The sequence below is a fragment of the Camponotus vicinus genome, unplaced genomic scaffold, assembly GCF_025532165.1.
Source record: "Camponotus vicinus isolate PSW18456_S1 unplaced genomic scaffold, iyCamVici1.0 SCAF_4, whole genome shotgun sequence".
Lineage (NCBI taxonomy): Eukaryota > Metazoa > Arthropoda > Insecta > Hymenoptera > Formicidae > Camponotus > Camponotus vicinus.
Genome location: NW_028141976.1, coordinates 8,786,837 through 8,803,408, shown reverse-complemented (window position 1 = coordinate 8,803,408; position 16,572 = coordinate 8,786,837). Strand labels below are relative to the sequence as shown.

The 16,572-nt window shown below is 30.1% G+C and overlaps 1 pseudogene across 1 annotated transcript in view; it reads right to left on the bottom strand.

Moving 5' to 3' along the window:
* LOC145970596 (protein kinase C and casein kinase substrate in neurons protein 1-like) overlaps positions 1 to 16,572 on the bottom strand; it is a 200,698-nt pseudogene that overhangs the window by 70,894 nt on the left and 113,232 nt on the right. The gene's annotated exons all lie outside the window — the stretch shown is intronic.

Genomic DNA, 16,572 nt, shown 5'->3' with positions numbered 1-16,572 from the left:
TTCAAATAGGCAGTAAATGAATAATTTTCCATTTATCCTATTGATTCCAATCAGTTTAATATTTTGAATCTTATCTGCTTGTATCACATATCAGAAATTAAAGTGATAGAAATAGTTACTATATTTTTTATCTTTTATTAATTTTTATCTTTTATTAATAATAGCGACTTTATATATATTTCTGACAGAAATTTGATTGCGAGAAAATACATCACATAGCGGTAAGCGAAGGAACTATCGAATCAAATGCAGATTGTTGCCAATTTGCCATCAGATCACGCATGCAAACCCTGTTCCACTTCTGCTGTCAATCTGCAGTCAAATTGCGCGCACGCAGATTCTGCTTGATTTTTGCCGATAATCTGATATCAACCCAGCAAACACAGATTATAATTATTATGTAATCCACAGATAACACGCAATACAACAGTAGTTATATGTTATTAATATTGATGTTGCTTAATTTTTTTTGTAACTGCAATATAACTTTGTTTTAAAACTGTTATATATTTTTGTTATTTACTGGTTATAACAGTATAACAGCAATACAACTAAAATATTACACGTTATGTGACAAACGCCATATTAGCATTACTTTGATGTTATATAACATATTTGTGTAATATGTATCACGTTTAAATTTTGCCGCGCGGCAAGCATTTCCGCGTCCTGTGTGAACGTGTAGAAGCCATATTGACAGGTAGCTACTCTTTTCCGGCTTACTTCTGCGTGCAAGGTGCAAGAGAGCAATCACGTGTGGATTTATATCAAAGGTAATCCTTTTCATCTTTATAAATAATCAACTCATACATGTACAACATATTCTACATAACGTATTAGACTATAATTTCTAGCTGTATTATCTTTTTTTTGCTAATATTCGTTTGATATCTTACGAAATTGCTGTCTGAAAAATCTAGGTTATGTTTCAAGAACGATCGCGTTGCAATATAAATTCTTAATTCTAAATTTTGTTATATTTTGGAGTGGATGGGTAAGCGTTTATACATTTTTTGCTGGTTTTTATAACTTCTAAAATGTAAGAAAAATGCTTGTCTTACAATAAGCTTCATAAGTGAATATCACGTTTCGTTAATTTACGTATAAGACATTAGTCACTAATTGAAATTTATTAATTAAATAAAAAATATAATCTAGAAGTCATATTTGTTAATAATATTGTTTATTTGATTAATAATGAAGCATTAGAATGATTTTAAAAAATAGCAATTAATATCTTAATTTATAATTTAATTTACAAATATATTATATAAATAGACATAGTGATAGACACTATCACTGTCTATCTATATAATAAAACATTCAAAATCATAAACCATAATTGCCTGTATCATTAATATATTTTAAATATCTTGTTGCAGCATATTTCAGACTGCGTAATAGTTGGCTACTAATTGTACTAAAGTTGATCGCTTACGAACATTATTATCAGTACGAGGTATATCCTCTGACGGCATTATACTATAGCGGTTGCAACGGTCGATATCAAACCCTAAAAGTACTTGCATCTCGGGAACGACGATTTTCACCATTCAGGTTGAGAAACATCGAGGAAATGAAATGTCTCATTCGACACCGAAATATATCTTTTATTACGAAGATCTATCATATCAGATAATTATAATAGACACTAGAAACATAATTGTGAGATTTTATCAAAGAACAACATTTTCTTCCTTCCAATATTATTCATTTCTCATTATACTTTTAGATTAATTGATTATTGATTTAATATATTTAATAACTTATAATAACTTTATTTAAAATTTAATAACTTTATTTAATTCTTATATTTTTTGTCACTAAATAATTTGTAAAAAATTGTAAAAAATTAAGACATTTCTAATTTTAAATGTTGTAAAAAATTAAGACATTTCTAATCCAATATTTGAGTAAAGAAAACAGGTTTCAAAACAGTTGAAAACAATTGAAAATTTTATCGCATATGAAAATAATATCATATTTAGAACACATACATAGAAATATTTCGCTTCCTAACAGCGAGTATCTTTAAAATTCGGACATAGCACGATGTCTAGAAATATGTTCTCTTATTGGGATGGAAGCGAGCACTCTTACCTGGGAAAGATATTTCAAGGGACAACCTTGGGATAGAAATCGATATCAAAAGCGTCACTTTAGACTTTTGTAGGGCACAAGGTGAATATATAACAATCAACCGCAGAGGCTCAGCGCACCTATTTAATTCTTCCTATTCTAATTCTCGTTTGAGAGATATACTTTTTTCTACAGATCTCTACTAAACTCTCCTCAATATACATATATACATATACAGGCTCTCAAGTATCACGTATTTTCTGTCTACTCTAAATTCTTTGTGAACTTTTCCTAGGAGAAACAAGTTTCCCCAAATAATTATACAAGTGATATAAAATTTTTTCCGAAAAGGTTTTTCTCCTAAAGAAAAAACTAAATTAAAAATAAGAATATATAAAAAATTCTATCCCTATTTAGTTTCAAATAAAATTTACTTTGACGAAATAAATAAATTTTACTTTTACGATTTAAGAATATTATTAAATGTTAACAATATTAATACGTAATATTTGGAATACTATATAAAAATTTTTATAGAAACTCATGCTATGCTTACATTTATGTGTAAAGAACAGACGAGAAATCCAATTTCACCAGTATCGTATATGAATTTTTCATGATCGAGATTAGATAAGCGATAAATATGTATTTATAGCATCGTTAGTATGTTGTAATGAAGTACTTTATTACATGTTTTCTTATATGGGAGAACTGCATAAGAGATGTTAGCTAGAATTATTAAATGGTTTTAAAATGATTGTTTATGTACAGTATATCAATATTTGCATAACTTTTTTTTCAGTTTTGGATTTCTTTCAGTTTCAAATTAAATTTTTCCTTAGCAAAATTTTGATTTTAGATCATTGTTAATTACAATATTCAATTCTTGGACTAAAGTTTCTGAAATTTTTGGAACTAAATGAATCAATAATTTTAGTTTTAGGGGGAAAAAAGCCGAATGCAATTTTTTTAGAAACTTGCTTGTTGAACGAAAATTCGCACGATTTCTGAATTATGATTTTTTTATATATACATGAAAGCCAATTATATGCCAAGTCGTAATTTTATTCTTAATAACTTAATAGTTTCATACAAAAAATTCAATCAATCATTCAAAGAAAGGTATAGATGTTTTTAAATGCTATTATTTTCGATCCTTTCTTTCCGATAATACAGGAAAGCAGCAATCAAATGGTTCAGCAAGTAGAACGTGAAGTGAAGAACTCGCTTCCTATAAATATTACGCGCACATAGATCAATCGATTTTCTGATCACGTCCGTGATGTTCGAGTGTACAAGATGAGATGATCTATTTTTGATATCTTATACTTTTTTCTCGGGCAATGTCCTCAGTTAGATATACCTATTTCTAATTCTTTCACTATTATTAGTGTTTTTATTGAGAAAAAAGTCCAAATATTTCGTAAATATTTTCTATATGACAGGAATTTTAGCAATTTTTTAGAGATTTAATTTTGACATCTGCACATTGTGTGTATAAAATGAAATATTTCCAATCATGTTTTTAATGCGTACTTTCTCATATCTACAATTTTATATACACTCTTTTATTTCTCTACATGTATAATTACCGAATCAACAAAATTTTCTTTCAATTTATAACATACATTTCAATGTGTCTGTGAAGCTGGCACGACAATCTACGAATTATAAAAAAATACTAAGAGTTCTGATAGCACTTTTCATAGTTCTATAGTTCCTGATAAAAATTAAAAAGAGTTCCGCATTCCTTATATTAAAAAATCGAAATCGAAAAAATGTCGTGCTAACTTCGCGAATCTAGCACGACACTCTTTCCTCTAAAGTACCAAAACGCGTTGAATATTATTATTTTTAGCAAGAGTTCCCGATAGTTCTGTTCAAGTTCAGACTATATATGCAATTTCAGATCGATATTTCAAAAATTAATAATTTTTAAACAATTTTTAAGATTCTCGCCCAGCACGACATTCTCCCTCTAAAGTACTAAACCGCGTTGAAAATTATTATTTTCAGCAAGAGTTCCCGATAGTTCTGCTATAGTTCAGCCTATATATGCAATTTTAGGTCGATATTCCAAAAAGTAATAATTTTTAAACAATTTTTAATATTCTCGCCCAGCACGACATTCTCTCTCTAAAGTACTAAACCGCGTTGAAAATTATTATTCCTAATGACAGTTCTCGATAGTTCTACTATAGTTCAACTTATATATGCAGTTTTAGGTCGATATTCCAAAAATTAATAATTTTTTATGAATTTTTAATGTTCTTGACCAGCACGACACTTAGTAAAAATGTGTCGTGCTGATGATTTTCCGTAGTTTTAACGGCAGTTCTGGACAGTTCTATATAAGTTCTACCTTTTAGAAACATTTTTACGCGGAGTCCGACCGATTACTATTTTATAAATAATTTTTTACAATAACCCAGCACGACACTCTGCCTCTAAAGTATTAAAATGCGTTGAACATGATTATTTTTAGCAAGAGTTCTCGATAATTCTGCTATAATTCAGCCTATATATGCAATTTTAGGTCGATATTCCAACAATTAATAATATAATTGTAAAAAATTATTTATGAAATAATAAACGGTCGGAACTCTACGTATAAATGTTTCTAAAGGATAGAACTTTTATAGAACTGTCGAGAACTGCCGTTAAAATTACAGAAAATCATCAGCACGACACATTTTTACTAAGTGTCGTGCTGATCGAGGACATTAAAAATTCATAAAAAATTATTAATTATTAAAATATCGGTCTGAAATTGCATACATAGGCTGAACTGTAGCAGAACTATCGGAAACTCTTGCTAAAAATAATAATATTCAACGTGTCTTAGTACTTTAGAAGGAGAGTGTCGTGCTGGATTATTGTAAAAAATTATTTAAAAAATAGTAATCGGCCGGAACTCTGCATAAAAATGTTTCTAAAAGATAGAACTTATATAGAACTGTCGATAACTGCCGTTAAAACTACGGAAAATCATCAGCACGACACATTTTTACTAAGTGTCGTGCTGGTCGAGGACATTAAAAATTCATAAAAAATTATTAATTTTTGGAATATCGACCTAAAACTGCATATATAGGCTGAACTATAGCAGAACTATCGGAAACTCTTGCTAAAAATAATAATATTCAACGTGTCTCAGTACTTTAGAGGGAGAGTGTCGTGCTGGGTTATTGTAAAAAATTATTTTAAAAGATAGTAATCGGTCGGAACTCTGCGTAAAAATGTTTCTAAAAGATAGAACTTATATAGAACTGTCCAGAACTGCCGTTAAAACTACGGAAAATCATCAGCACGACACATTTTCACTAAGTGTCGTGCTGGTCGAGGACATTAAAAATTCGTAAAAAATTATTAATTATTGAAATATCGATCAGAAATTGCATATATAGGCTGAACTATAGCAGAACTATCGGGAACTCTTGCTAAAAATAATAATTTTCAACGCGGTTTAGTACTTTAGAGGGAGAATGTCGTGCTGGGCGAGAATCTTAAAAATTGTTTAAAAATTATTAATTTTTGAAATATCGATCTGAAATTGCATATATAGTCTGAACTTGAACAGAACTATCGGGAACTCTTGCTAAAAATAATAATATTCAACGCGTTTTGGTACTTTAGAGGAAATAGTGTCGTGCTAGATTCGCGAAGTTAGCACGACATTTTTTCGATTTCGATTTTTTAATATAAGGAATGCGGAACTCTTTTTAATTTTTATCAGGAACTATAGAACTATGAAAAGTGCTATCAGAACTCTTAGTATTTTTTTATAATTCGTAGATTGTCGTGCCAGCTTCACAGACACCATTTTATATATGCAAATGTGCATATTATAAATCTAAGAGAGAAATGAAACACAAGTATTTTTTATCGCCAAAAATGTTACCTAATTAAATTAATTATAATATCAATATCACGCACAAAAAGCAGTAGAGATAGAAATAGAGCATTATTTTTTCGACATAAAAAATATTTTTTTTAATATCAGGATATATATCAATACTTATTAATATTAAAATGTCGTTTTAAGCATCCTTTTATTTCCAGCCATCAGAAAATCAGAATGTACGCGCCTTCGATAATTAATCGATCGTTTCGCTGTCGAAGTCAGAATGCGCGGCGCGATACACGCGTCTGAGTCATTGAATGACTGTCAAACGTTGACAGAGAAGATATTGACGAACGTCGCATGCATAATGACGGGCCCGACGATGTATATGCACGCATCGTACATATATATTCTCTTTCTCGCGCCGTTTTTACCGTAGACTCTCTCGAAAGTGAACTCGTCGTGCGACCCGCTTTAAATCGCGAAACTTTCGTCCGCGAATGATTTCTCTGCGCGCTCGCGAAAAAAGGTTCGTCAAATTCTGGTGTTTCTCTCCTTTCATTTTTACTTTCTCTCTCTCTCTCTCTCTTTCTCTTTATTTTCCTCTCTTCTTTTCTCTGTTTCCTCTAACTTGTTCTCTTACAATTAGTTATCTTTCGTTGAATCAGTGCAAAAATCGCCTTTTCGAGATAGCAAACATCCTTCCTGGTCTTTCTAGTTTCTTGTTGATCTTTTGTTAATCTTTTGTTGATCTTATACAAAGCGAATATTCCTTTTTCTCTCTTTTCCACATTTCTACGATTTCGGAACTAAAAGCTCTTTTATGAGATAATTAAGAATAAATTTTATGAGATAATTAGAATAAATTATATATATATATATATATATATATATATATATATATCAAAAACAATTATGTTAGGTAAATCAAATATATAAAATTATGTGAGTCTAAAAAACATAAAATTTTTATTTCTAAGTTTGAATTAAAAATTTTCTTTATATTTTTACGTTGTGCGATTATATATAAGCATAAATCGTGTAATCAGGTGAAATCAATCTGCTAGTAATAATTAATGTATATCGTGTTAGCCACGAGTATATCTCGATTTGGGTTAATATGACTAAAAATTAGCAATTAATATACTACGGGCTTTCTCTAACGAACTTTTTTACAAACGCTTTATCGCTAATAGAAATCGATTTCCAGCCAAATCATCTTTCAAGTCGAGTTTTTCGATACAAATAGCCAAGTTTATAAGAACAACCGAGCAAGGTCGGGAAATAAATTGGAGTAAAGTAAAAAGTTTTCATACCAAAAGTATAGTGATTAGAAATAAGTGTTTCACGAAAGTTAATAAATAGAGATAGATGAAAAAGTAATTATTCGTTGAATTATTTAACTTTAAAAATAATTTTTTTTACACACATGATAAATATATTTTATTATAAATATAAATTTATTCCTTTAATGTTTTTATTATATGTGTGTCTGATAATATACGTAACAAAAGATCTTTTCTTGATTGTTAAAGGCTTCTAAAAATCGCAGATTTTTAGTGCAGTAATTGAAATTTAATCAGGTCTAAACTAGAAACATGATTTCATCGAGCTTTCTCGTAACAAGAGTTTCATAGCAAAAGTCTGGGTGATAATCGACTCGATTAGAAATTAAATTTCCATCGGCGTCACGCATTACACTTTAGAATATAAGCACATTCTCTTGCTTTCGTCGAGAAATCTGCACGTATTCGCGCAGGAGAAATGGCTTCTATACTTTCTTTTTCTGCTGGGTCTCATCTTTCTTTCTGTCTCTTCCTTACCGTTAATCTTGTCCATGATGCGACCCCATATGCTGACAGGTTTTTAATAGCGAACATGTTATCCGTAAAAGATAATTATGAGATATTGCCCGCATTTTATAAAAACTGATTATGTAGAGAAGACTTTATTAAAAGAAAAAAATAAGATAATTATGAAATTCACATTTTATTATTATTACACAAGATTAAATATTATTAAAACATAGTTTTAGATTAATAATAATATATAATAAATACATAAATTTTAATTGATGTATTGTAAAATCCGATATTGGATAAAATATTTTTCTCTTTAGAAACATAATGAATTAATTTTTAATATTTTTGAAACTACGCTACATAAGAGTGCGGCTATTAACGATTTCCGATCAATTCACTGGGCATTAAATTAATACAATGACATCAAAATTAGTGAATCTTTGATGATATATTTTAGGTTCATGCTAGGCAACGTAGATGTAATAATTTCTCGAAAAATATAGATCGGATTTCCGTTGTACTTAAAAATATCATAATCGCCAAGTTATTCACAGCGACGCGATATTTCATTTTTGCCTTAACAGTAATCTCGTGCGGCGGAAAGGAAGAGCGATTTTGGTAAAATTTATTTGTTTGCTCGACATGTCCTAAAAGAGTCTCCGGCTACTTTCGCAATTTATCACCCGTGAAAATGGAGCACGGTAGGAATATGGGAATTCGCTGTTTGAAATAAAAACAAAGTCCGTTCTTGTCGCAGAACTCTTGATAGATCTCGATCATTTTATACGATTGTTTATACGAATTTTTCATTATTATATTTTGCAAAAATTTAAAAATTGATACGTAATAGAAAAAATTTAATCTATATTTCATTGAATATCGATTTCGAAAAAGATGTAATAAAAAATATTCGAATAAACTAACTGATAATTCTAAAATTATGACAACACTTTGGAAAATTTTAATGGCTTTTATTTTTAATTTTTGTTTAATTGTATATCTACGTACATTTATTTGTTAAGAACAGAGAGAAAGAGAGAGAGAGAGGAATCTCTCTCTCTCTACCTCTTTTTATAAAAAAATATTTAAAAATATAAACATATTTAAAAATATAAAATATATATAATTTCTCTCAGAAGAAAACCAATTTTTTTATTTTTGTTGTAAATAGTAGTTAATAAAATAGAAGAGAACAATATTTGTTTAAAATTAACACGCATTTCGATGGGATGAAGAAATTTGATCTGTATGGATTTAATGTATTATGCTCCTGACGTCAGCATATTCTATCTATATCAGCTGGGCGTAGATTAATCGCACTTGTAGCGACAGGTGGTACATTGATGATACTTTGTGTAGCGTGTTCTCCGTACATTTCCATTATTCAAGTGCTTTCGTGCTCCAAATGCCAGGTCTTGGAAGTGAAACAACGCTAAGAGAAAACAAATCGTGCGGATCATTAAAGTTAATGAGTCAATGCGAGCAACTTACAGTCTCATAGTCAAAATTGCACGCTGTTATGCTTTGCTATGAAAGCTATATACTAGCTGTATAAGTTTCTATAGACACATTCTACTTATTGAAATTATAATTTTCGCCTCCTGCCAATCCATTCGTCCATTGATTAGATTCAACGCTAAAATAGTGCACAGCCGCTTTCTCCACGTTCCGTGGGATACATATTTTATAAAAGAATGTAAATGTTACACATTTATGTATCATATTCATTTACTTAATTAGTGAACTTGTTACTAACAAGTTGATTAAGAAAATGTATAATTAAAACAAGTCCTAAATATTTGTTATATTCTACGAAAAATGTTTTATATTTCATAACTTTTGCAAATATTCTTAATTGTAATTTTTAATTACATATTGATTAAAGATTTTTATTTATTTTTTTTAATAAACACAAATTTAAACACATGATAAAGTTTAATAATAAGCTCAAGTCGCAGATAATATCGCCAAAATTTGAGACAATGTCTCAATTCGAGACCAATATGGTTCATAGATGATCAATGCATGCAACATAATTATCAACTGTTAGCAGAGATATCAGCCAAAGTTGACCCCGATTTTGGGATTCCAATCTTTCAAATCGATAATCCACTTCTCTCTTCCGAACATACCGCAACGAGGTTGAAATACTTCGCCAACAACTTCAATTAAGCATAATCTTCTCTAATTATACTTTAATTAATTTAAAATTTAATATTTCTCTTTATCTTACTTTTTATTTTAAATAAGTAAATAAATTATTTTATTATTTGTATAAATTTGATGATACTTTGAATTTATATCTGATTTAATCTGATAAATTTACATGAAGATTCATCAAGATTATTACTATTTTTTATTACTTTTATTGTAGCAAGAGAATTGCCACAATAAAAGTAATAAAAAGTAGTAATGAATAATATATATTGAATAATAAATATTAAATATTGAGTAATAATAAATATTGAATATACTGGTAGATGTATTTAAAAATAAAATTATATATACATATATAATCGAAAATGTTTATTCGCAATCATTTACACAAGATTTAACGTTAGCAACTGACAAATTCCAAATATATAACTTATGCTTATAATTTCTTACAAAAAATACACGTGTCATATAACTATTTTGAAATAAGAACAAGCTAAGCTCGTTAATAAATTCGCGAAGGTACACGCAATGAAAGACGTAACAACGATGTAAAAATCCCGAGCAACGACATGATACACGTTGCCTTTGCATCATCAACTAAGCCGCGAGAGAATATCTCGTATCTCGTTGCGCGATGCCCGCTGCTATTCTCGCTAGAATGTCGGTCGGAGAAAAATCGTGGGTGAAGCCGGACGAGCTCACAATAGCCCGTGTTCTTACGAAGAGATCTCGTGCGTGATGAAGATAATGGTTGTTTGAAGTTGATTCCCGGACCAACGGTATCAACGGCTCCGTCGGGACTGTTTATGAATGCAATTAAGATGCCAGACGACGCTTACGTCATGTGCTCTCGACGCATCTTGACCCTTTTACTGACAATCGGACTTAAATATCTTTTTCTTCAGTTAAGAGAGATCAAGGTTTTCGTATTTTCACATTTGAAAGAAAGTTATTCTGGATTATTATGACTTTATTCGTTCCCACGTTACATAACTATGTGCAATTCGTCTAGAATATTTATATCCGGTAGCATATATTTATTAATTTCTATTATTTTAATTTTTAATTTTTTTTATTTTTTAATTTTTATATTTTCAAAATTGTTCGACTTTTTAGTCATTATTTTAAGGTTTTTTGCATAATTTTATAATTCTATACCATTTAAAAATTCTTTAATAATTAAAAGTATTTTTTAGGATTCAGTTAGACTTCAATCTTCACTAGATTTTTTTTCGGTATATTTATAATTATATAATATTTCTATTTGTATGAGTCACGCTATATATATATATATATAATCTACACATTAAACAAATTATCTTTATAAATAAAAAAATGATCACATCAACGCACGATGTAATGTCGCGAAAAAAAAAGTTCAAAAATATTGTCGATACACTTCCTACTTCTGCCAGAGATCTTGCCGCGATAATCATTCCAAAACATATGCGATAGACAAGGATTCCTTATTACGTAAAATGAAAATAGCGTACATCCAGCGTTCAGAATCGTCCTTGTAATCTTTGTGTCGAAGAATTATCGGTGACCAACAACCGGAACACTCATCCATCGATTACATTGGAACACGATCTGTTACACGATTAAACTTGGCAATCGTCAGGTTTATTTATTATCTGCTTATTTAGGTCTCCGAGTCTATTTTTCGCAACCCATTGAGTTCTTTAATGACGATGAACGATTGACCTGATTTTAGGTTTGACAGACACCTGTAGAGATAGACACAAGTGGAGATATATCTATAGTAATCCGTAGTAATAATATATTTTATATTAGTTTCTATTTTTCCTGCCGGGCCACTTTTCCTTAAGCATTTTCATTTAAGTGCTTCGCGTGCAAGAGCTTTCTTTAAAAACACCATCGGATAGAACTCTGTTCTTTTATTTCTGCACATTGAAAAAAAAACTGGATCAATATTTGAAGCAACAACGCGAAAATAATTTATCAGTTTACTTCAATATCCGACTGTCGATATTTTTGTATGCATATACATTCGGCATTGTAGCTTATCGCGAATGTTATTATATGGGAATAACCGGCGAATGTCTTTTACATAATTCGCTGGTGACTCATAATGGCATACTTAATGTGTATAAGGCTACTTTACATTGAACTTTCTTTATCGCTCACTATCCAACAGCTTGCAAAGGATAGAGCATAAGACTTGGTCACTACTTTTCCTAATCATTTTTTTTACAATAGTATAAAATATTCAAGTATTATTTTTTGTAAAAAAAATTAATTTCTTGGAAAGCACTCAACACAAAACAAGACGTAAGATCAATAATACATTATCGCAAGAAAAGTTTTCTCAGCTGTGCTTGAATCAATAATTTTAGCTTTCGTATTTATAAAAATACACCGACATTGCTGTTACGATTTCCTTTCTTTCCAATGTAGGATATGTTTTACGTTGTAGAGATGATCTGAAATATCTATCGCTTTACTTTCGCAAAAAGATCGGAAAATCTAATCATTTTATATAATAACGCCATTTTCTAGATACCGATAGTATCCGACATACACGAAATAAATAACGAGTCTCTTTCTTCGGTTCCCACGGAATAAATTCGTGCGATTTTCAGAGAAACGCTTGTACCCTCCTTATGAAGTCCTTCGTTGTGTCTTGTATGGCTGTCGTCGATCGAACGGCCATGCTGCAAGTATCCCCACAATCTGACACCTTGTTGCACGACGATAGATATCTTCAAGGTCGGTCGCAAAACGATTAACGATTCGTTTTACGATGCTCAGATGGGATCATGCAATATTCGCATGAGATTTGCACACGTATTGGCAACTTTAAGTCAATTAAAACGATTTTGTTTTTTAATCTAGTCGCAAAGATAAATTTTCGATTCTTGAAAAATCTCCAGACGCAAAGAATAACTGAATTTTATATCAAGGAACTTTTGGAACTCTCTGCTATGATGGTGATTATTTAAAGAACTGATGCAAGTTTGAATCGGACGTTTCGCAATTTTCATTCAGAATGCACGTAACTTTGCACATGATACAGCTGACCGTCCAACAACTCATTTAATGGCCGCGTTATGCGATCTCCCATAAATTGCTTTCGTTGCAATACGAGTAAGTGCTCGTAAGAGTGAAACAGATTCGCGCACGTAACTAAATATAGCGATTACAATTAAGTAACACAAAATCGCGCAACGCGAAATGAATTTGTAATTAACGAAAGTCGCAAAGTGAATTCATCCACGTAATATTCGTACTGCCGCAAAATCAGAATTTCATGCTCATTTTTTAAGTGTTTGGTCATTATCGTTGAAGCTTCTAGCAGTGTTTCTTTTTCGATATCGGGATCATCATCAATAGATATTTTGTGATGACAAAATTTGCATTTTACTTCTGGATTGAGCATATCATTTGAAAAACTATGTATTTACAAAAGAGTTTCGATTTTTATTTTATAAGATTGTTTTATGTTACGTAAGATTGTTTATGTATTAAAAACGCAAGATATATAATTGTATGTACATCAAAATGTTAGAATTCTTTCGAGGGGTCAACTATCATTGAGAAAATGTACAGTGATTGCCATTTTTGGCAGTACAATACATTTTATTGCTAACATTGCTATTGTATTGCTTTTGTATCGTTAGTAATGCTTTTGTACTTTTGGTATTCCTATTATTATTTTATTGTCAATATTGCCAGTACTGCCGCAGAATTAAAAAATATTTCTAATGCATATTACTTTTTGTCTTATATTGCTAGTATGATTTCAATTCATATTTTTCTAAAACATGAATTTCCTAAAATTATATTTACTGTACTGCCGCAATATATTTTTGATGAAATGTACAATGATTGCCAATGGTTGACCCCTCGGATAAAATTTAACAGCTTTATTGAGAAACTCAAAGATGTGTAGAATCACGTTTGTATTTTTATCAGTGTTGCATCAAAGTTATATTTATATTTTAAACCCTTGACACTATTATTTGCATCATTATTTGCGATAATATTGACATTTACTGAGTCTCTTTTATGACAAATGGGAAAAATGTGTCGTTTATAATTAATATCTTTTATTCTTATCTTACATACTTGTCTGTTATAGTTTCATGGCTATCTGCTTCGAGGATTAATCTGTTATAACAAACATCATGTGTCTTTACGTATTACATTTTATCTTTATCTTGGAGAAATTATATATTGATATTTTTTACATACTTTAGAAGATATTTGTGGTAAATTTTTTTAACGATAGATCAGATAATTTGTTTAGATTAGCTAATTAAAAAAGTGAGTCTCTTGTAGATTTGGGATCTCAGGTCCTCAAAATTATAAGTGGATATATACAGTGGATATATACTGGAACGATGCATCCTTAAATTTCCACTTCACGCGAGGGGAACGTTATTATACCCGGGATCTTCCCGACAAGCAAGCGTCAGGAGAGTAACGAGAAACGCTACGCTGATTGCAATTAATTGTGCAACTCTCGTGCGACGCGATGCGGTGCTGTATGTACAAGGAATGGAAAATGAGCGAGCAGGAGAGGAAAAATGCCGGAACGTTGAGCGCTGTAATTCCTAAAGTGAAGCTCCATCGTGCATGGCCGCCAGGCAGGACTGCATTCATTTGCGTTACATCCTCTTAATCTCAGCACCGATGAATGTCGTGCGAGTATTGAACCCGATAACACGTTAATTAACGATTCTATTTAGGTCCGCGATAAAGAAAGCTGTCGTAAACGTCGCAAAAGATAGATCGAGACATTCTAATGTCTCAAATTCATTTTAAGAGCTCAATTATTACAATATCATCGCACTTTCTTTTTATCTAATATTTAATATCGAGTTCAAATAATCGGGAGAAATATAATTTAGGATACTCTTTTATCAGAAATAGATATTTATAAAAATAAAAAAAAAATATCGAAATAAAAAAATATGTAAATAAATAAATAAATATTAAAAAAAAACTAAAAAGCATATTGTACAATAATTAATGTATTTCATTAGGAACGTAGGAATAGGAGGAAATAATAGAGTGTGAAAGTTTTAGTTTTGTATATTATATCAATTATTGAATTTGTTTTCTTAACTCAGACACCTATGAGAATTAGCATCTTCGGTTACTCCATCTTACATACTGTTGCTTCCATCGGTAAAGTGAAAATAATACATAATCATAACATTAATATAGGTTCCAAGATCACGCGCGCATAATTTGCACTCGCTATTCAGATGCAGGTATATCCTCATTAAGCCAATCAGACCAAGTTTGCATGCATTATCCGTATGAACATTACGGGACACTTGAGTTAAGAGGAGATGGTGCGCGACGTTGCTGAATAGCCAATCAGTACGCTATATTTCCGCGAAATAATAATGCCAGAAATGAATAACATATCATCATTAACATTACAGACAAAGCGGATACTATTATAATTATTTTTCCAGAATTTTTTAGAATCGCATATTTGATACTCTAAATTTAATTATTACATTTTTACTTTATTTCGTATCTTCCTTTTTCTTTTTAAATGAAAATACATATAAATATCATAAATAAATATATATATCAAATCGTCCTAGAATTAATTTACATCTCATTCTAGATTTAAATTTGCATCCAAGGTTATCTGAACTTTAATATTTTTATAATTTATCCATAAAATTTAACAGAGGACGAAATGTATTTCGAGATCTGCAAATGTCAGCGGCAATATTGATCGATATTTGATCAAATATCTCGTCCATATTTTTGTCATTTGTACCGCGATATTAAAAGGCGACGCATTTCCATGTAGTATAATCACTGGCGGATTTGTAATAGGATTGAACACAATATGGCCTCTCGATCCATTACGTTGTAGTCGACTAGGAAGCCAATCCTCTTACGTTCTACAATCGGTAGTCTAATCAATAGAGACAAGAAACACCTGGCACACCTTCCAATCGCTCATTTGCCGTTTCTCGTGGATCTCTAGATAAACACGAATAAAATGGTGACGTAAATGTGTTTCTGGGACATTCTTTTAATTTACACTAAAACTTTTCTTCAACTCAACATTAAAAATATTATTAAGAAATTTCAACATTTAAAAAATTATAAATTTGTTAAGAAGAAATTTAATAAAATCAGATAAAAGCGCAAATAATAATTATTATAATATAAATTATTACAAAATATTAAAAGATTTTTCTTGTAAGAAAAGAAAAAGATATTGACATGAAAGCTTTTAATTACAGTAATGAAATTACTCGGCCTTGGATAGGATAATCAACTTAATCAATAAAAATATTTATGCCTGAATTAACAAACAGAATTCCGCGAATTAAGAATATTTATGCAAGTTTTATTATAAATGTACTTATGAGGAAAAGCAATAAAATAGAGAGAGAATATCTAATAGAAAACTATAATTTTATCTCATCTATGATATGAATAATCTCTTTTCTCTTTAGAAAATGCGAATATAACAGTCATCATCATTTCATTAAGAAGTATTTTCTAATGATGACTTCTGCTAGAAAAAAGATATAAGAAAAGAATCTACATAAAATTTGGAGAATTGTTGAGAAAACATATATATAATAAATTTGAGTAAAAAACTTGTTTACTAAATACAAAAATAAATAATAAATATAATATTATATAAAAAGAAATTACAAAAAGGAAGAATTAAAATAAAAAATA